General features: G+C 38.2%; 2 long non-coding RNA genes across 2 annotated transcripts; both read right to left on the reverse strand.

The window, feature by feature from the left end:
• Positions 1-3,180: 3,180 nt before the first annotated feature.
• Positions 3,181-9,520, reverse strand: LOC307003886. Its single transcript, XR_013798864.1, has 8 exons — positions 9,287-9,520; positions 9,070-9,130; positions 8,437-8,518; positions 7,863-8,253; positions 4,953-5,361; positions 3,732-4,825; positions 3,346-3,439; positions 3,181-3,246 (listed from the first exon to the last, which is right to left on the reverse strand). It is a non-coding gene; the product is annotated as an uncharacterized lncRNA (long non-coding RNA).
• A 449-nt stretch (positions 9,521-9,969) lies between these two features.
• Positions 9,970-11,556, reverse strand: LOC307004255. The gene is made up of 3 exons (XR_013798958.1): positions 10,800-11,556; positions 10,626-10,710; positions 9,970-10,347 (listed from the first exon to the last, which is right to left on the reverse strand). It is a non-coding gene; the product is annotated as an uncharacterized lncRNA (long non-coding RNA).
• Positions 11,557-18,211: the final 6,655 nt, after the last annotated feature.

Consider the following 18,211-nt stretch of genomic DNA (forward strand, 5'->3'; position numbering starts at 1 on the left):
GTGCTTGTTTTAAGAGCGAATGCGTCATAACATGATGACAGGAATTAAAAGCTTCATTGGAAAACATAAAAAGAAGGTTCCAATGTAGATATGACATGACGAAAATGACGTTCAGTACGGCCATAGCCTATGAACGTCAAAGTATGAACGGTCAAAATGACCCTATGGTCGTTCTAGTAGTTTTGGAATTCCGGTAGTTCTAGTGTTAATTAGCATCAGGAGGTATATATACAGCAAACTTACCTCTGTTCTATGTTGTAGGATGGTCAGTGCAGTGGCTAAACAGGCAGCAAAAAAAAATGGCGAAACTTCAAAAATGTCCATGGAAAAGTTTTCATTTTAATTCTGGGTGCCACAAATTCCAAAAAGGTGCAACAAAGTCCAAAGCAAAAAGTCCATTGTAAGTCCAAGTTAAACTTCAGAAAACAAACAAAACAAAAACGGTTCAAAGTCAATATTTAACAAAAACAAAGAAAAACACAAAGGGAAAAAAAAACAGTTACATGGTTGGCTACTAATCCAACAAACACACCTTCCCTTCTCTTCCAAACATTTCATCTGTTCTTTTACAGTTTTGACCACCTACTTCCTTTTCAAACTGACCAATCATAACTCTTCATTAGTTACTAGCTGTACAATTAATGTTTCACAGTGTACTTGCAACCCTACAAACAATAATTTTATAATATATGCAGTTTAACAAGTTGCATTACGATTTAGAAAACTTTCAAACACATACACATTCATGACATTTAGGTCTAAATATCCTTATTAGACCAACTCCTCCCCTTCAGGATGACATATAACCTGTTTCCTGTTCGCAGGCCCCTCCTACTAGGCATTTCCAGGAACCGGTAAGACAAATAAACATACACATTAAGGCGAGACACTACAGGTGAATAGGGAAATATTTGTAACTAGCAGATATCACCATGAAACTTTCCCAGTTGATTACCTACATTAAGATGAGAAAAAAAATGTATTACAAGTTTTCTGTAATTTATTGTTTAAATATGCAAATTAAGCATTATCTAATTAAATATGCGCTAATTTGCCTATATTTTAAAAAACGAAATCTCAGAATTGGATAAAGCCAGGTTCAAAATTCTTTTTTCATTGTGTTCACATATTAGATGGGAAAAAAATTACAGAGGGATTTATGGATATCTACTTTTGTTATCCTGTAAAACAGAATATACTGTCAATAGCCTTAAAAAATTTATTTTCGCCATGTTTTTTGGAATAAAATGTTATATAAATCAGGCTAGGAATAATATATTTACAAATCCCTCTGTAATTGTCTTCATAATATAACTAGGTACAAGACTGGAAAGTTTGGTGTGTATAGGTGCTACTGAAGAGGAGATTTCGGACTTGGAGTATGAGAGAAAAGTCATTTTGAGAAAAAGGCATTTAAAGATTTGTAATGTAAAAAATCATACTTTTTTAGTGGAAACAACTATTTACTGACACAATATCTTATCAAATCATTAGCAACAACAATACAAACGACCTAAATCACATCAAAACTTATAAACACAGCATTTATGGCCTTCAACTGAGCAGAAAAACAGTCAAAAACACACATCTGAGTGTCAGAGCGCGTCACGTGATGCATCTGAACGAATCAGGTTGTCAGAAATTGACATCAGCCAATGAGATTTCGCTTTTAGGGTTAAATGCCCATTTTACTTTCACGATTGGTTACTGATTAAAAGGAAATTACCATATTTGGATCCGACAGCATTGTACAGAAGAGAGAGAGCTTTCCAGACATGTGCGTGATTAAAGGAAGAACACAGAGATCGCGGAGCAGCGCGTTGATTTAGAACGGCAACTTTTGTTGAATTTCAGAGAAATCTACTGACGCAATTAGACAAAGTGTAGTAAAATAAAGACCAAAATGTGTATTTTGGACTTTTTTTCAGCACAAGTCTGAAAGAAAACATGTTATTGAAGACAAATAGCCCAAAATCTCAAAATTGACCAGTGAAAAAAAAACGATGTTTTTGCCTGCCGTGTCTCGCCTTAATAAACAAACATTGTTTGTGTAAGTTCACCTGCATGCTCCACTTTGATGACAGTCACCATGGAATGTGCACCTTTCATGTGAATGCCACTACAGTAAAACAAACAAAATAAAGATTTTACAAAACTATGTGGAGTGTGGTTCTTTGAATTAGCACATGTGTGCTACATCACATTCTATGACAGTTTTCCAGCATCCCTCAACCACCCCATCTCCTCACTTCTAACTATTCCTATCCCAACCTGGCATCTAATCCATCCCATTGCATCAACTTGCTTAAAGAGACTTTTTTTCAAAACAGCCAATTCCTCTATCCAAAGAAAAAACCAAAGGTCCTAGGTCAAGTTTTGGATTTGAATCACACTAGACTCAAACAAAATGCAAGCATCTCTACCTTCAGAGAAATTGCAGCACATCAGAGAATCCTTCTCCCATTCAACCACCCTATCAAAAAAGGATATTCTGTCTCTACTGGGTCATTTCAACTTCACTATGAGAATTATTCCCCAAAGCCGCTCTTTTATCTCCAGATTACTAGATCAATCAAAAACAGTAGATAAATTACACAATACCACCGACCACACATTACAAAGCATTTCAGGGAGAGCATCAGTAAGGGACTGCTTTACTAAACTTGTACACAATAAGTAACAACGCACACATTTGTCATTACTCAATGATTGTACATATGCTTAGTGTAAATAAAATAGTGTATTTTTTTTTTTTCCATTTTAGGGCATAATATTAGTTCTGAATTTCCAGCAGCTCAATTTGAAATTTGAGCATTTTTCTTTTAAAAGACTCAATGTCGTCCTCAGGGGCTGCGCCCTGTGCAAACCCAGTGTCTTGTGAGGCAGAAGACTCATCTGGAGGACACAAGGAGATGTCCTGAGATGATACAGGAGAAGAAGTATCTGATGAACCGGCTCCAGCATCATCCACACTACATTCACATGCAGAAAACAGTGCAAACATGTTTCTTCAATCCTGGAAGGATTGGCCGTTCCAAGTATCTCCTTTACTATTTCGGCAAGGTTTACTTGGAGGGCCTCCACCAATTTGACAAGAACTCAGCTGTTGACCACATGGACACAATTATTTAATATAAATGGTTTAATAAGCCTAAAATAAAATGTACCAGTGGTTCAGGGCAGCGATTTTGGGTTGACGTCAATGTTGTCCTTAGTTCACAACACTTAAATGCCACTTCAGTCAGTCTTAAATAAATAAATAAGCCTATGTGAATGGGGGGGGGGGGGGATAAAAAGAAGATTACACAGCTATCACTTCTGAAGATTAAATAATTTGCTTCTCACCGATATCCGTTCGCCGCGGTGTCTCTCCCCCCGGTAAACAGCTGCTTATTTTCTACACGGAGACGTATAAACGCCTCCGTTTGTTCCTTGGTCCCTGTTAAAAAAGACGAGAAAGCTATGAATAACGCTGTGAATGGTATAATATTAACGTTAAATTACTTAGTACAACTTGACTAGTTATTTATAAAAGAAATGCCGGTGACGACAACCAAACTAACAATTGTTAAATTACAGGTCCGGTTCAGTTAGACAACTGCTAGCCGCTTGTAAAGTATCTAGCTAACTATCAATAAGGTAGTAATTTGTACTGGCATTTAAACATTAAACTTTACTTATATGTACTACGTATGTAGACATTGGCACAACAATAACAAATGAAGGCATACCAATGGCAACAGAGGTACTTGTATTGATGGCTGTCTGCATCCATGACCACTGGAAAGCTTCAGTGGCATATTTGTTTAACACATGGAATGACTGGGCCAGAGGGGACTACTCTGGTGCGGCAATGCATCCATAATTTGTAAGATGTGGGAGTGAGGGTGGTATCCCTGACGTGTGATGGTCCATCAACACATTTTTCCATGCTCGAGGACCTTGGGGCAGACTTGCATTTCACAAACCTGAACCCCAGTTTCCCAGATCCATCGCACAGCCACAGAAGGATCCATGCCATCTTAGATCTCTGTCATATGCTAAAGCTGGTACGCAACATCTTGGGGTCCTGTGGCATTATTGTAGATCCCAATGGAAAGAGCATAAAATGGCAATACATCAAGTCTTTACACCGACTGCAAAAGGACGAAGGGCTACATCTAGGCACCAAACTGAGATCAGCTCATATAGATTGGCAAAGTCAAAAAAATAAAGGTAAACCTTGCTGCACAGACCCTAAGCGCCAGTGTGGCAGATGCCCTCCGGTTCTGCGAGCGACACCTGCAGCTCCCCCAGTTTGCTGGCTGTGAGCAGGCATGTCAATTCCTGGAGACATTCGACCGCCTTTTTGATCTGGTGAATTCCATTTAAAAGTCCCCTGAGGTCCGTTAATGAAAACACCAACATGGCTTTCTTAATGGAAGCTTACAATTACATTAGTGGATTGAAAGAGCCAGACATTAACAGATGAACCCTTGTTGAAATAGGCAAAAAAACTGCCTTCCTTGGCTTCCTGGTGGCAATAAAAAGTTTGAAACAATTATATGACATGTATGTGAGACCACCGACATCGCAGTTACAATATCTGCTGACCTACAAATTTAGCCAGGACCACCTTGAGCTGTTTTTTTTTCTGCCATTCGCTCAGCTGATGGATGCAACAACAATCCCACAGCGAGGCAGTTTAAGTCAGCATTCAAAAGAATGGTAGTGAGACATGCCATCAAAGCCAGTGGCAACTGCTCTCCACTGGACAGCACAGTGGTACTGGAGGCAACACCTTCTGATATGTTGTCATTTCGGCGAAGCGACATGCAACCTGAAGCTGAAGAGAACACGGAAACATATGTCATCGCAAGCCTTCCCAGTCTGTCCATGTTTAAAGAGGCTGTGGTCGGATACATAGCTGGCTTCGTAGTCAGAACAGCTACAAAGAAGATTCATTGCCCTACCTGTTTATCAGCACTCAGTGTAGAGAGCTCTTCCTAGATGAGTTTGGACACACCCTCATCAACATGAAGTCACGAGGTGGACTTATCAGACCATCAGACAGTGTCCTAAAAATCTGCAAAACAGCTGAGAAGTGTATTCAACAGCACTTACCTCACAAGGCACATCTCAGAATTGGACAGCAAATTTAAAACCAGACTATCCACACAGGTTCTGGAACTCCATGGTGGCTCTGCATTTAAGGAACTTGAGGCACACATGTTCAACCTAGAACCATACAACAATCATATTTTCCTTCTTATTAAGTACACTGCAGACAGCTACACCAACATCAGGCTCCACTTCCTTGCAAAGGAAACATCTGCTGCATCACACTGCAAACGGCTGCGCAAAACTCTGGGCAAGCTGGTTCTGCACAAAAATCAATAAGATAAAGAACAGTTTAAATTTCCAGCAATCCTTGCTGGCATGAATTCACTGAAGATTAAAAACAATGAGCTCCCTCTCACTCTCTCTCTCTCTCTCTCTCACACACACGCTGGCTGAGAGAGAGAGACAAGAGGCTAATAAACCTTCTATAATTAAATCGATCATCTCTCATTTAGTAACTATAACACAACTATAACAATAATAAAACAATAATAATAATAATAATAATAATAGTTATTATTAGTAGCATTGTGGTTTTTATTATTCTCAAGAATGAAAATGCATCTTAATGTGGATTATGTATTCATCAGAGCCTTTATAAACTTTGAGAATTTATACCATGAAATTAATTATCTTCTCTCTTTTTTTTTCTCAGTGTCGATTGCCATCTGATTGTTGTAAGTATTAGAAGTCAACCTACATCTCTGATTTGCCAGATTCATCATAACATGCTAATTGATCAATAGATCAATTAAAGCAACATAATGTGGCAAGTTAAAATCTTAATGAAGACATTAAAAGGATAATTCTTTAAATAAATAAATTAATAGAATGGAATCCTGCATCTGTGATTTGCCAGTTTAATTATAACATATTTATTAATTAATAATCACTGATGGAACTGAAAACATTTGAATTTGTACAGATATATCTCACTCATATTTGGTCTTTTCTCCTTGTTTTTAACCCTCTGGGGTCTGAGGGTTTTTTGGGGCCCTTGAGATGTTTTGACATGCCCTGACATTTGTGCTTATTTCAGCTACTTACAACATACCTTTGGCCAACTCATAATTCTGCTGTATTCAGCACAAACTCTGCTACAATAATATGTGAGCAAAATGGAAGTTACATGTTTGCATTTTATAGAAAAAAATATAATGCGTGGTTAGTAAGTTTTGGGGAAAAAATTGTCACTGCAATGAGCCCATATAACTCATACTGAATAGTTTGGCACAATACTTTTGAGTTACCATTCTTGTAGGCTAGAATGTTTACTACAAAATGATGTGAAAAGCATTCTGATCACTCAAAAAACAACAATATAACAATTTAAACTTTGTAAGTGAGTTTTTGTGCCAGCACTGCTTTATGCGTAGGGGTGTTGATGGCCATGAATATGAATGAGGGGAGACAATAGACACTCCCCCAATGGCTAATGCCCCGTCACGGTGCTGTGAGGCAGAGAGGAGAATCTGAGAATGAGAAGACATTCAAAGGTTTTGTTTTTCAATCTGTTCTTATTGTAATTCCTCTATGTGGAGGAACTAAATGTTGTGCCTCAAAAGACCACAGTGCTACCGTACATATATAAACATATAGTACCCGTCAAACGTTTGGACACATTACCATTTTTAATATTTTTGGAAGAAGGCTGCATTTATTTGATCAAAAATACAGGAACAACAGTAATATTGTGAAATATTATTACAATTTAAAATAATGATTTTCTTATTTTAATATACTTTAAAATATTATTTATTTATTTGATCAAAGCTGAATTTTCAGCATCCTTACTCCAGTTTTCAGTGTCACATGATCCCTCAGAAATCATTCTAATATCATGATTTGATAATCAGGTATTTGTCAGGCTTGGGATTGGAGATGAAGGAGGCAGACGAATAACTACCACTAAATCAAAGATTTAATTTCCAGAAGGCAAAATACAACAAATGGTACAATACAGAGAGCGTATGCTCAAACATACACTAACACTGAACCAAACAAACATTGACCAACAACTGAAGAGTGAAAAGGGAGAACTGAAATACACATATGACAATGGGTGACGACAGGTGACGGTGATGATGAAGATTGACTAATTAACTAAACACAGGTGACAGAACTGAACTAATGATGATGAAGAAACTAATGACATTGAAAACAAACAGAAAGTCCATGAAACGTGACAGTATTATCAATGTTGGAAACCGTTGTGCTGCTTAATATTTTTTTATAACCTGTGATACTTTTTTCAGGATTCACTTATTAAAAAGAAAAGCATTTATTCAAAATAGAAATCTTTCCTAAAAATATAACACATCCTTTCAAAAAAAGAAAGAAAGGTAGTGTATACTGTTACAAAAGATTTTAAATAAATGCTGTTCTTTAATATCTTTTATTCATCAAAGAATCCTGAAAAAACTATCACATGTTATAAAAAATACTAAGCAACACAACTGTTTCCAACACCGATTTAAAAAAAAAATCATCATACGAGAATGATTTCTGAAGGATCATGTGACACTGAAGTAATGATGAATCACAGAAATTAATAACATTTTAAACTATACAGTTAGGCTATTTTAAATTGTAATACTATTTCACAATATTACTGTTTGTTTCTGTATTTTCTTATCAAATAAACGCAGAGTTGATGAGCATAAGAGACTTCTTCTAAAAAAAAAAAAAATGTTTGCAAACTTTTGACGGATACCTATATAAAATTATACATATACCTATATAACTGTATAAGCTGATATAACCTGATTTGCCGCCAGTAGTCCCTGATGGAGCTGACCTTCACCATGGCCATGTAAAACACCAGCCCAATATAGCGGTACATCTCACTGATGCTGACATCTGTCCATTTATATTTGCAGCCCTTTGCAGTTACCTTGGCAGCCTGAGCATTGGTGTTGTGGCACCGAGTTGACACAGCACTTTCTGAAAAAAAAAGTTTGAAAAGACTCATGGGCGAATGTGAGTCAACAGAGGTCAGTTGCGGTCCAGTTTCCCGTGCGGGCAGGAATCGCGGAGTCTGTGGAACCGTATCAACATCAGTCTCGGTTTTCCATGACAGGGTGGACTTGGACCTGTTGCTTGTTTGCCATGGCTCTCTTCGGGACAGGTGCTTGGACATGTTCATTGTCACATCTGTTGATAACACAATCAAAGAAACTGTATGATTATCATTATCAATCACTAATGGCCATGGATTTAAAAAAAAGACAACAGTTTTTGTAATTTCACACAAGAATAGGTAGGCCCTACTTGTATATTATGGCGATGTAAACACAATTACATTTCATCAGTAAAATATTACGTCTGTGCACTTACTATCATTCTCGATTGAGAACCGAACGACACCTGCGTGCCCCTCTGCGGTGCTGGAGAAGGAGAGTGTAATGCAGACACATTCCTAAAAAAATAAAAACAACTGTTAGCATACATTATCCAAAGATGGGCGATTAATGGGTATGGACCAGGGGCGGTTCTAGGGTGAGTGGATATCTGGGGCTTAGCCCAGAGAAATCCATGTATGTGTCAGGATACACAGGATAGGCTAAACAAAACAAAAATACAAATTTAATGTATTTATATATGTTTTTTTAACAAGGTAATTCTTTCTCGCTTATTAAAATAAAAAAGTCACAATGTTACACCGAGTTAAACTGAAAACATCAATCCACAATTATCGTTAATACTGAAAATGAACAGGTTTAAAATTTACAACAGCGACACCATGGGACCAAGCTTTTATTTCTTGCCTACAAATGATCATACTCATCAAGAGAAAAAAGCAATAATGCATTCCAAAGTAAGAATGCCAGACATTACAAGATGCTGGATTTACAAACAAAGGGAACAGCACAGGTCAAATTCAGAATGCGCACTGCTATAGCAATTGATAGAAGGAAAATCAGTCCATTTCTTTTCCATACTATTCTGCTGATATTGTCTATATCTCACTTTTTGTCTTTGTCTCGGTTTTCTTTTCTTTTCCAATCAAGCCTGACTGGTCACACTAGTCCTGGTAGAACAGGGATGAGAAGAAAACATTAAGCATTTCACTGACATACTCATATTCTACAAAGATATACCAGTCAAAGGACCGTATCTCTCTGTTTAAATGCATTACAGTAAACAGATTCAAGTTATTCAGTCTAGCACTGCCGATAAACCTTACCCTCTACTGAAGTCTGTGCATCATTCCTGTGCTGTTGCTGCCACAAAGTCTTGTCCTAGCTTTTTTGTTGTCTGCTTTCCTCTTCTCTCAATCGTTTTTTTCTTCTCATCATAACAGCTCTCCTTTTGATTTGGGCTGCTGTCTCCTTGCCTCTCTCCACTCCTTTTCTCTTCTATCTACTGTCATCTTCTCCTTAATCTAATGTCTTTATTCCTCTTCTTGGTTCCAATTATATTTAATCTCCTCCATACATCTTCTCCACTTATTTCTCTTTTTTTCTCCACTCTCCCCACTCTTTTTTCTTCCTATACCCTTTTACACTATTCTCCTCTTAAAGTGCGCCCACTAATTTGCGTATTTGCCTTTTTCATTTGCTTTGAATTTTCTTTTTGTGACAATGCTTTACAGTAAAATTGTTTTTGTTAACAATAGTTAGTGTAATAGTTAAAATGTTTAAACATTAATTAATATTAGTCCATATGGTCCGAAAAGTTTTTTTTTTTTCAAATGAACAATTGTATTTTGAAAAAAAAAAAAGATTTACAAATTTAACATTATGTTAAAGATTCTTTAATAGCATTACTTGGTTCCCTTCAACAGGTATCTTAGAGGATTCAAAAAGAGGGAAAGACTGGTGTACAAAAATTTATCTCAGTTTATTATCACCACTAATGTGGTTAAAATATTAAAGGTTGACCAATAATACTGTCCAGAGGCACACAAATGGCCAACAGCAAGGCCTCGCTATCACACAGAAACACAGTGCATTAAATACCTCAATCTCAGTTAGCACAGCACCCCCAATAGGAAAACTCTGTACACAGCAAGCTCAAAACACGTGTGAAACCACACCACATCTAAGCTAGAGACTGGCTTAGGGCAAGTGCTGCACAATGTTACAATAATGTTTGTCAGACCCTTCAAAGAAAAAGGCGAAAAGGAAATAACAAAACAAACAAAACAAATAAACAAAATATACAATAAACCTTGGAGGTACAGTATAATTGATACAATTACAATAGGGGGGAAAAGCGGCAATTACACCCAGAAGCACTCCGTTTCTGTAACACAACACAAACATACCATAAGCAAGCACACATAGCATAAAATCAACTGTAGAAGTTTCTTTCTATTTATGTTGTCCTTCCCTGAGTTACAAAATAGTATTTCACACGGAATAATATCACACTTACAACCTATCACACCAAATAAATATATAAAATCTATTTTTACCCACAGCAATAATTCAACACGTTTAAGCAGGGAAACCACAAACCAATCGCACAGTATATCCCACATTTATGAGTTAAATCATTATGTAATTACATTAATGAATTACCTTGCACTAAGGATGCCCGCTCTTAGTTGCATTAACTACTAGTGCTCTGCTCGGCTACTAATCTTCCCGTTTGAGACCAAGGAGGCTGAGAATGAGGAGGATAGCTCTGTTAAAGTGCGTCTTCGATTAACAAGCTTTCTAAATTGCACGCAACAGTCAACAACAGATGCTTACCGTCCCCGTTTACAGCTACAAACAGCAATACGTCGCCAGTGTGGACGAAAAGCTGAGAACAAGGAGAGAGACGTTTTAACATGTGACTTAACTACATCGGTAGGCATCATGCTTTGTATATTAAATACTGACAATAATAGACGCTTATACCGTCCCTGCTTTCAGCTGCAAACAAAGGCGATGCGCCGACCAGTGTGAATGAATTACTCCCGTCCAACTTTTAACAAGTTGTGCTTGACGCAGAAGAATGAGAGTTCTGATTCCAGTGTGACAAACTTTTACCAGCTCGCACTTGACGCACGCTAACCAGGCCAACTAAAAACAATCCCTCAACTCTGCACGCAGCTTTTAACCACTTCCTAGATCCAACCACACCCTATAGGAACCGAGTGGAACTTAAGCAAAGGAGGTTAGCCTGCAACAGACTCCCTCTGGAGGAAGGGAGTAGGTATAGATAGCCTACATAGGTGTCTAGATCCTAACAAAACCAATTCATCCGGTCACACAAATATGAATGAATGCAATTAAAAAAAACTAATCTTATTGGTAATGAAGTAACTAATGATTACTGTAAATTGTTTTTTATCTGCCTTTCTCCTCTATCCCGTTTCTGTCTGAACATGGTTCTTTATTGCGTTGATGGTGGTAGTTTAAGACTGTATCGTCTTGATATCATTTGGGCAAGTCTGTCTATCACCCTGTCAGGGTCAACAGCAGTCAAGTTCTCCATCTCTATGGACATCACTGCCAGGTGGTTAAGCCGGTCTTGTTCCATTGTGTTTCTTAACCATGTATGCAGTTGACGCAAGGCACTAAAGCAGGGGTAGGGAACGTCGGTCCTGGAGAGCCATAGCCCTGCAGAGTTTAGTTCCAACCCTAATCAAACACACCTGAACCAGCTAATCAATGTCTTTAGGATCATTAAGGCTACAATCAGGTGAGTTTTTATCAGGGTTGGAGCTAAACTCTGCAGGGCTATGGCTCTCCAGGACCGACGTTCCCTACCCCTGCACTAAAGGAACGTTCACAGCTGCAGCTACTAACTGGGATTGTCAGTGCTACTTGAAATACTGAATTCAGTGTGGGGAACATGTCAGTATTTAGCATCTTGAACACGCTGACTATGTCAGGAATTACTTCTTTCTCCTTCCTTCTGTTCAAGAAGTTTTTTGCCACCAGGAGCTCCTCTGACTGCAACTCTATTTTGTAATGTATGGCAAGAATCTTGAGAGATTCTTTATCAAGAAAGCTGTCTGATGCTGGATGGCAGGCTTGTATGCCCTTCATAAGATCTACTCATACTCCTGAGAAACGGTTGTCAATCTCTTGCAACATTCGGTCAAGGCAAGGGTAGTACAATGTACACATGAAGTCATGTGATGAACTGATTTCTGAGGTTGTTCTACATGCTGTTTCCACCACAAAATCATCAAGCCTCTTCTGTTTCCGTCTAAAACCTGCAGAAGGTTCTAGAATATTATTGACCTCACACAAGGCCTTTGTCTTTGAAAAAAGCTCTGTAGCACTCTGAGCTGTGCGCTGTTCTTTAAGAGAGTCGTAGACTGCTGTTTTGTATTGAACTGCTTGTCCCAGGTCTACGGTTTCCCTCTGCAGGAATTTGTGGAGGCCTTCAGTGATGGATAGAAGTCTATGAAACATCAGCAGCATGTAGACAGTGTTAAAGTTGCTGAGTTTGGACCGGAGGCCTACAGCCATTGGTGTTTAAATTTTTTCAAGACATTGCAGAATATAAAGAAATATAGAAAAAAAAATCTTCACCCATTCTTCACCCCGAGCACATATTCAATTGTATAGGCTACCTTATTCTTACTTTAATAAGAATAATTCGGGGCTTTATGGAAAACATTCGGGGCTCCAGCCCCCTTAGCCCACCCCTAGCGCCGCCCCTGGTATGGAAGCACAATGCATGTAGCCTATATATATCTGTTGATAGGCCATAGGATGGAGAAAGATCTATTTATGGGCCATAGATCGCGTCACCGCGAGTATCTGTTGATGGCCATATAGACCGCACGCATTTAGAGCATTTCAAACATTTACACCTGTATTCACAATCATCTGTGGCAATATTTTAGCAAGATAAGTGTCATAGGCTAACCAAAACTGAACATTTATATATAAAAATATAATGTCTACTGTCTAGTATTTAGACAGTATCACATTTTACCGGAGGCTGAAATAAAATTGCACTAAATCATATTTACACCTAAGCAGATATTCGCAAATAAGCTACATTACGCAAAAGTCAGTATTTTTAACATGATAATCAGTGTCATAAGCTAATCAAAACATAGTGAAATATAATACAAATATGTTTAGAGAAGGACTTCCGGTTTTGCCATGTAGTGGAGAGACGCGTGGTGTTAGTGCTCCGACTTAAATTTCGTATTTCTTCCTTATAACACTACATTTGGGGCTTTTCAGCTATTTTTTTGTGCTTCTGTTTGTATTTGTAAACGTTATTTGTTCCTGATGAGTAATAAGGGTACGCGAGCTGGTGGTAAAATCAACCCTCAAACCAAGGCGCCTAATTCTGGGCATGAAAGCGGCAAGATGTCGGACGACGCCTCAAACACGCTAACGACTGATACACTGGTGAGCGAACTTGATAAACTAAGGAGAAACATAACTGGGGAACTCACCGCGCTGCTGAATTCGTCGTTGGAATCCATTCACTCATCCATTGCTTCTATTGGGTCTACCTTGGCGACTCAAGCGACTACCATCACTAATATGGAAACTAGCCTATCCGACCACAGCGACAGGATCACACATCTCGAGCAGGAGGTCTGTACTCTTCAGTCGAAGTTGGTGTTGGCGACGGAGGAGAATGTCGCATTAAGAGCTAACGTGGAAGATCTCGTTACGCGGTCCAAACGGCAGAATATTCGGGTGGTTGGTCTTCCGGAGGATATTGAGGGAAAGGACACCAGGCAGTTTATGACCGATTTATTCACAGAGGTCGCCGGCGCCGCTCTTCCCTCCACACCGGAGCTTAATCGCGCCCATCGGAGCTTAAGGCCCAAACCCCGCCAAGGTCAAAATCCCCGTCCGATTATAGTGAGATTCCATCGCTACATAGAGGAGGAGGCTGTGCTCAATTTTGCGAAATCGTCAAAAGAAATTACTTTCAAGGGACACAGAATCAAATTCTATGAGGACTTCTGCGTTTCGGTGGCTAATAGGAGAGCTTCGTTCAACAACATCAAGGGCCTGTTGTATAAATGCGGTGCACGTTTTGGCATGATGTGTTTTTGTTCTTTATGTTCTGAGTATGTTCAGGGGTTATGTTTGATGGAGGATTATTTTGTCTTACTTGGCTTTTAATGTTGTCTCTTACACACGCTAACATGATTGAGTTTAAAAAAGCATTGTTTTTTTTCTTTTGTACCCAATTTAGATTATTATGTTCTACTTTGCAGTTCTATGAATAAGCCCCCTGTTAATTCTAAAGGGGGAGGGGTTGGACACAATATTAGAATCATTACATGGAATGTACGTGGGTTGGGTGGCCAAATTAAACGCTCTAGAGTTTTTTCTCATCTAAAATCTCTGTCCTCTGATATTATGATTCTTCAGGAGACACATTTGCGTACAGGTGATCACACCAGACTACGTAAACAATGGGTTGGTTAAGTATTTCATTCTAGTTTTAATAGCAAATCCAGAGGTACTGCAAATTCTGATACATAAAAGAGTCATGTTTCTAGCAGAGCAAGTACTTTCAGATCCTGAAGGCCGCTTTGTAATCGTCAGTGGTATTCTTTTTCAAACTCCAGTAGTGTTAGTAAACGTATATGCCCCAAATTGGGATAACCTTACTTTTATGTCTATGCTTTTCTCAAAAATCCCAAATCTTGACACTCATCACCTTATTTTTGGAGGGGACCTTAACTGTGTTATTGATAATAATCTTGATAAATCTGCGACTAAATCTTCTTCTCTTTCTGCTATGTCCAGGTCTCTAATTTCGCTAACAAATCAAATAGGCTGCATAGATCCCTGGCGCTTTTTTCATCCCTCTGACAAGGTATTTTCTTTCTTCTCTAGTGTGCACCATGTTTACTCTCGGATTGATTATTTCTTCCTTGATAAAGCCCTGCTTTCTTCGGTTATTTCTTCAGAGTACTCCGCCATTGTTATTTCTGATCATGCCCCGCATATGTTAGATATCTCCTTTTTGCCCGCTTTTAAAAGCCGACCTCAGTGGAAATTCGATGTAGGGCTTTCTGCCAGAACTGACTTCTGCGAATTTCTATCCAAAAATATAGACTTTTTCATTGAGACTAACAAAACCGAAACCGTGTCGGCTTCTCTTCTATGGGAGACATTTAAAGCGTTTATTCGTGGTCGAATCATTTCCTTTAGTGCTCACTTAGCCAAGACAAGAAAATCTCGACAACAAGAGCTTATCCGTTCAATTTTAGAGGTTGATAGACAGTATTCAAGCGATCCCAAACCTGATCTTAAACCCCTGGGGTCGGCAATCACGCCGGCGTGATCTGCTCGCTTTTTTTCTTATCAGTGCAAAAGAGATTCAAAATACTTTGTTGGTTTTGATCTTACATTTGAGTGTTTTACATCATTCGATCCAGTTAAGTTTCTATTTTTTTTATGTATACTCACAATAAAAACAAAGTGTTGTGTCTTTCACCAAATAAAGAAAAATAAACATGATGCGAGTTCTGCCTTCTCTCTGTCAGGGAAGTCCATTCTGAAACGCGTCCGAAAATGAACTGTAACTCAGCGAATACTTGTCACTCAGGAACGAGACATTTGTCTTTATGAAGCTAGAATTCTCTTCTTTTAAATGAAGTAATTTATATAAAAAAACACATATTCTTAGTTTATGTAATCCGTTTGAAACCAAGGAGAGGCGCAGTTTTTCGTTCTCTCTTCATTATTTTTAATGAGCTGAGGCCGCCACGCCCCCCGGCGCTATTCACATGCTAATAGTTGAGGTGATCTATACGCATCGCACACGCCCTCCGATCAATGCCATGATGAAAACACGCAGTTTCTCGTCAGATTCACGGATAGTTCATCGCGTTTTGAGGATGGCACGCTTCTCCGGTAAAGTCGTCCTCCAGATGATTATGGACAGCGAGGAAGAATTCACCTTTTCCTCAGAGAAACGGTTGCATCTCAGACGGAGAACGGCTGCATTTTCAAGAGCGAATTGATCCCACAGAAGATACAAGTTCGAGTAAGTTGTTTAGTGTTTAAATAATTCTTTTCTGATTATATGGAACTCATGTGAATTTTCAGACTATATTTTGCTTAGTTTTGGTTAGCTTTTGACATCTTACAGGAAAGATTGCCTTACAATATCCCTAACATTCGTATATGGTCGTGTTTCAATGTGATATTACTCTCTAAACATATTTGTATTATATTTCAATCCGTTTTGATTAGCTTATGACACTGATTATCATGCTAAAAATACTGACTTTTGCGAATATCTGCTTAGGTGTAAATATGATTTTGTGCAAATATATTTCAGCCTCCGGTAAAATGTGATACTGTCTAAATACTAGACATTATATTTTTATATATAAATGTTCGGTTTTGGTTAGCCTATGACACACGCTATAATATTGCCACAGATGATTGTGAATGCAGGTGTAAATGTTTGAAATGCTGTAAATGCGTGCGCAGATAATGGCCATCAACAGCTCGCGATCTAACGTTATGGCCCATAAATAGATATTTCTCCGTCCTATGGCCCATCAACAGATATATAGACTACATGCATTGTGCGTCCATACCCATTAATCGCCCATCTTTGGATAATGTATGCTAACACAGTTGTTTTTATTTTTTTAGGAATGTGTTTGCATCACGATCTCCTTCTCCAGCAGAGGCGCACGCAGGTGTCGTTCAGTTCTCAATCGAGAATGATGGTAAGTGCACAGACGTAATATTTTACTGATGAAATGTAATTGTGTTTACAATATACATAATATACTCGTCATAATATACAAGTAGGGCCTACCTATTCTTGTGTGAAATTACAAAATCGGTTGTCTTTTTCTTAATCCATGGCCATAGTGATTGATAGCGATAATAATACAGTTTCTTTGATTGTGTTATCAACAGATGTGACAATGAACATGTCCAAGCACCTGTCCCGAAGAGAGCCATGGCAAACAAGCAACAGGTCCAAGTCCACCCTGTCATGGAAAACCGAGACTGATGTTGACATGGTTGCACAGACTGCGTGATTCCTGCCCGGGAAACTGGACCGCAAGTGACCTCTGTTTACTCACATTCACCCATGAGTCTGTTTGTAACAGTATACACTACCTTTCTTTCTTATTTTTAAAGGATGTGTTCAGTTATATTGTTAGGAAAGATTTCTATTTTGAAAAAAATGCTTTTCTTTTTAATCAGTGAATCCTGAAAAAAATATATCACAGGTTATAAAAAAATATTAAGCAGCACAACGGTTTCCAACATTGATAATACCTGATTATCAAATCATGATATTAGAATGATTTCTGAAGGATCATGTGACACTGAAGACTGGAGTAAGGATGCTGAAAATTCAGCTTTGATCAAAGAAATAAATTATATTTTAAAGTATATTAAAATAGAAAATCATTATTTTAAATTGTAATAATATTTCACAATATTACTGTTGTTTCTGTATTTTTTATCAAATAAATGCAGCCATCTTCCAAAAATATTAAAAATGGTAATGTGTCCAAACGTTTGACTGGTACTATATGTTTATATATGTATGGTAGCACTGTGGTCTTGTGAGGCACAACATTTAGTTCCTCCACATAGAGGAATTACAATAAAAACAGATTAAAAAACAAAACCTTTGAATGTCCTCTCATTCTCAGATTCTCCTCTCTGCCTCACAGCACCGTGATGGGGGCATTAGCCATGGATGGGGGAGTGTCTATTGTCTCCCCTCATTCATATTCATGGCCATCAACACCCCTACGCATAAAGCAGTACTGGCACAAAAACTGACTTGCAAAGTTTAAATCATTATATTGTTGTTTTGTGAAAGAGTGATCAGAATGATTTTCACATCATTTTGTAGTAAACATTCTAGCCTACAAGAATGGTAACTCAAAAGTCTTGTGCCAAACTATTCAGTATGAGTTATATGGGCTCATTGCAGTGACAAATTTTTTCCCAAAACTTACTAACCACGCATAATATTTTTTTTCTATAAAATGCAAACATGTAACTTCCATTTTGCTCACATATTATTGTAGCAGAGTTTGTGCTGCAATACAGCATAATTATGTGTTGGCCAAAGGTATGTTGTAAGTAGCTGAAATAAGCACAAATGTCAGGGCATGTCAAAACCTCTCAAGGGCCCCAAAAACCCCTCAGACCCCAGGGGGTTAAGTTAAAACGTTCAAAGTTAC

The sequence above is a fragment of the Phoxinus phoxinus genome, assembly GCF_949152265.1.
Source record: "Phoxinus phoxinus genome assembly, chromosome: 9".
NCBI classification, from domain to species: domain Eukaryota; kingdom Metazoa; phylum Chordata; class Actinopteri; order Cypriniformes; family Leuciscidae; genus Phoxinus; species Phoxinus phoxinus.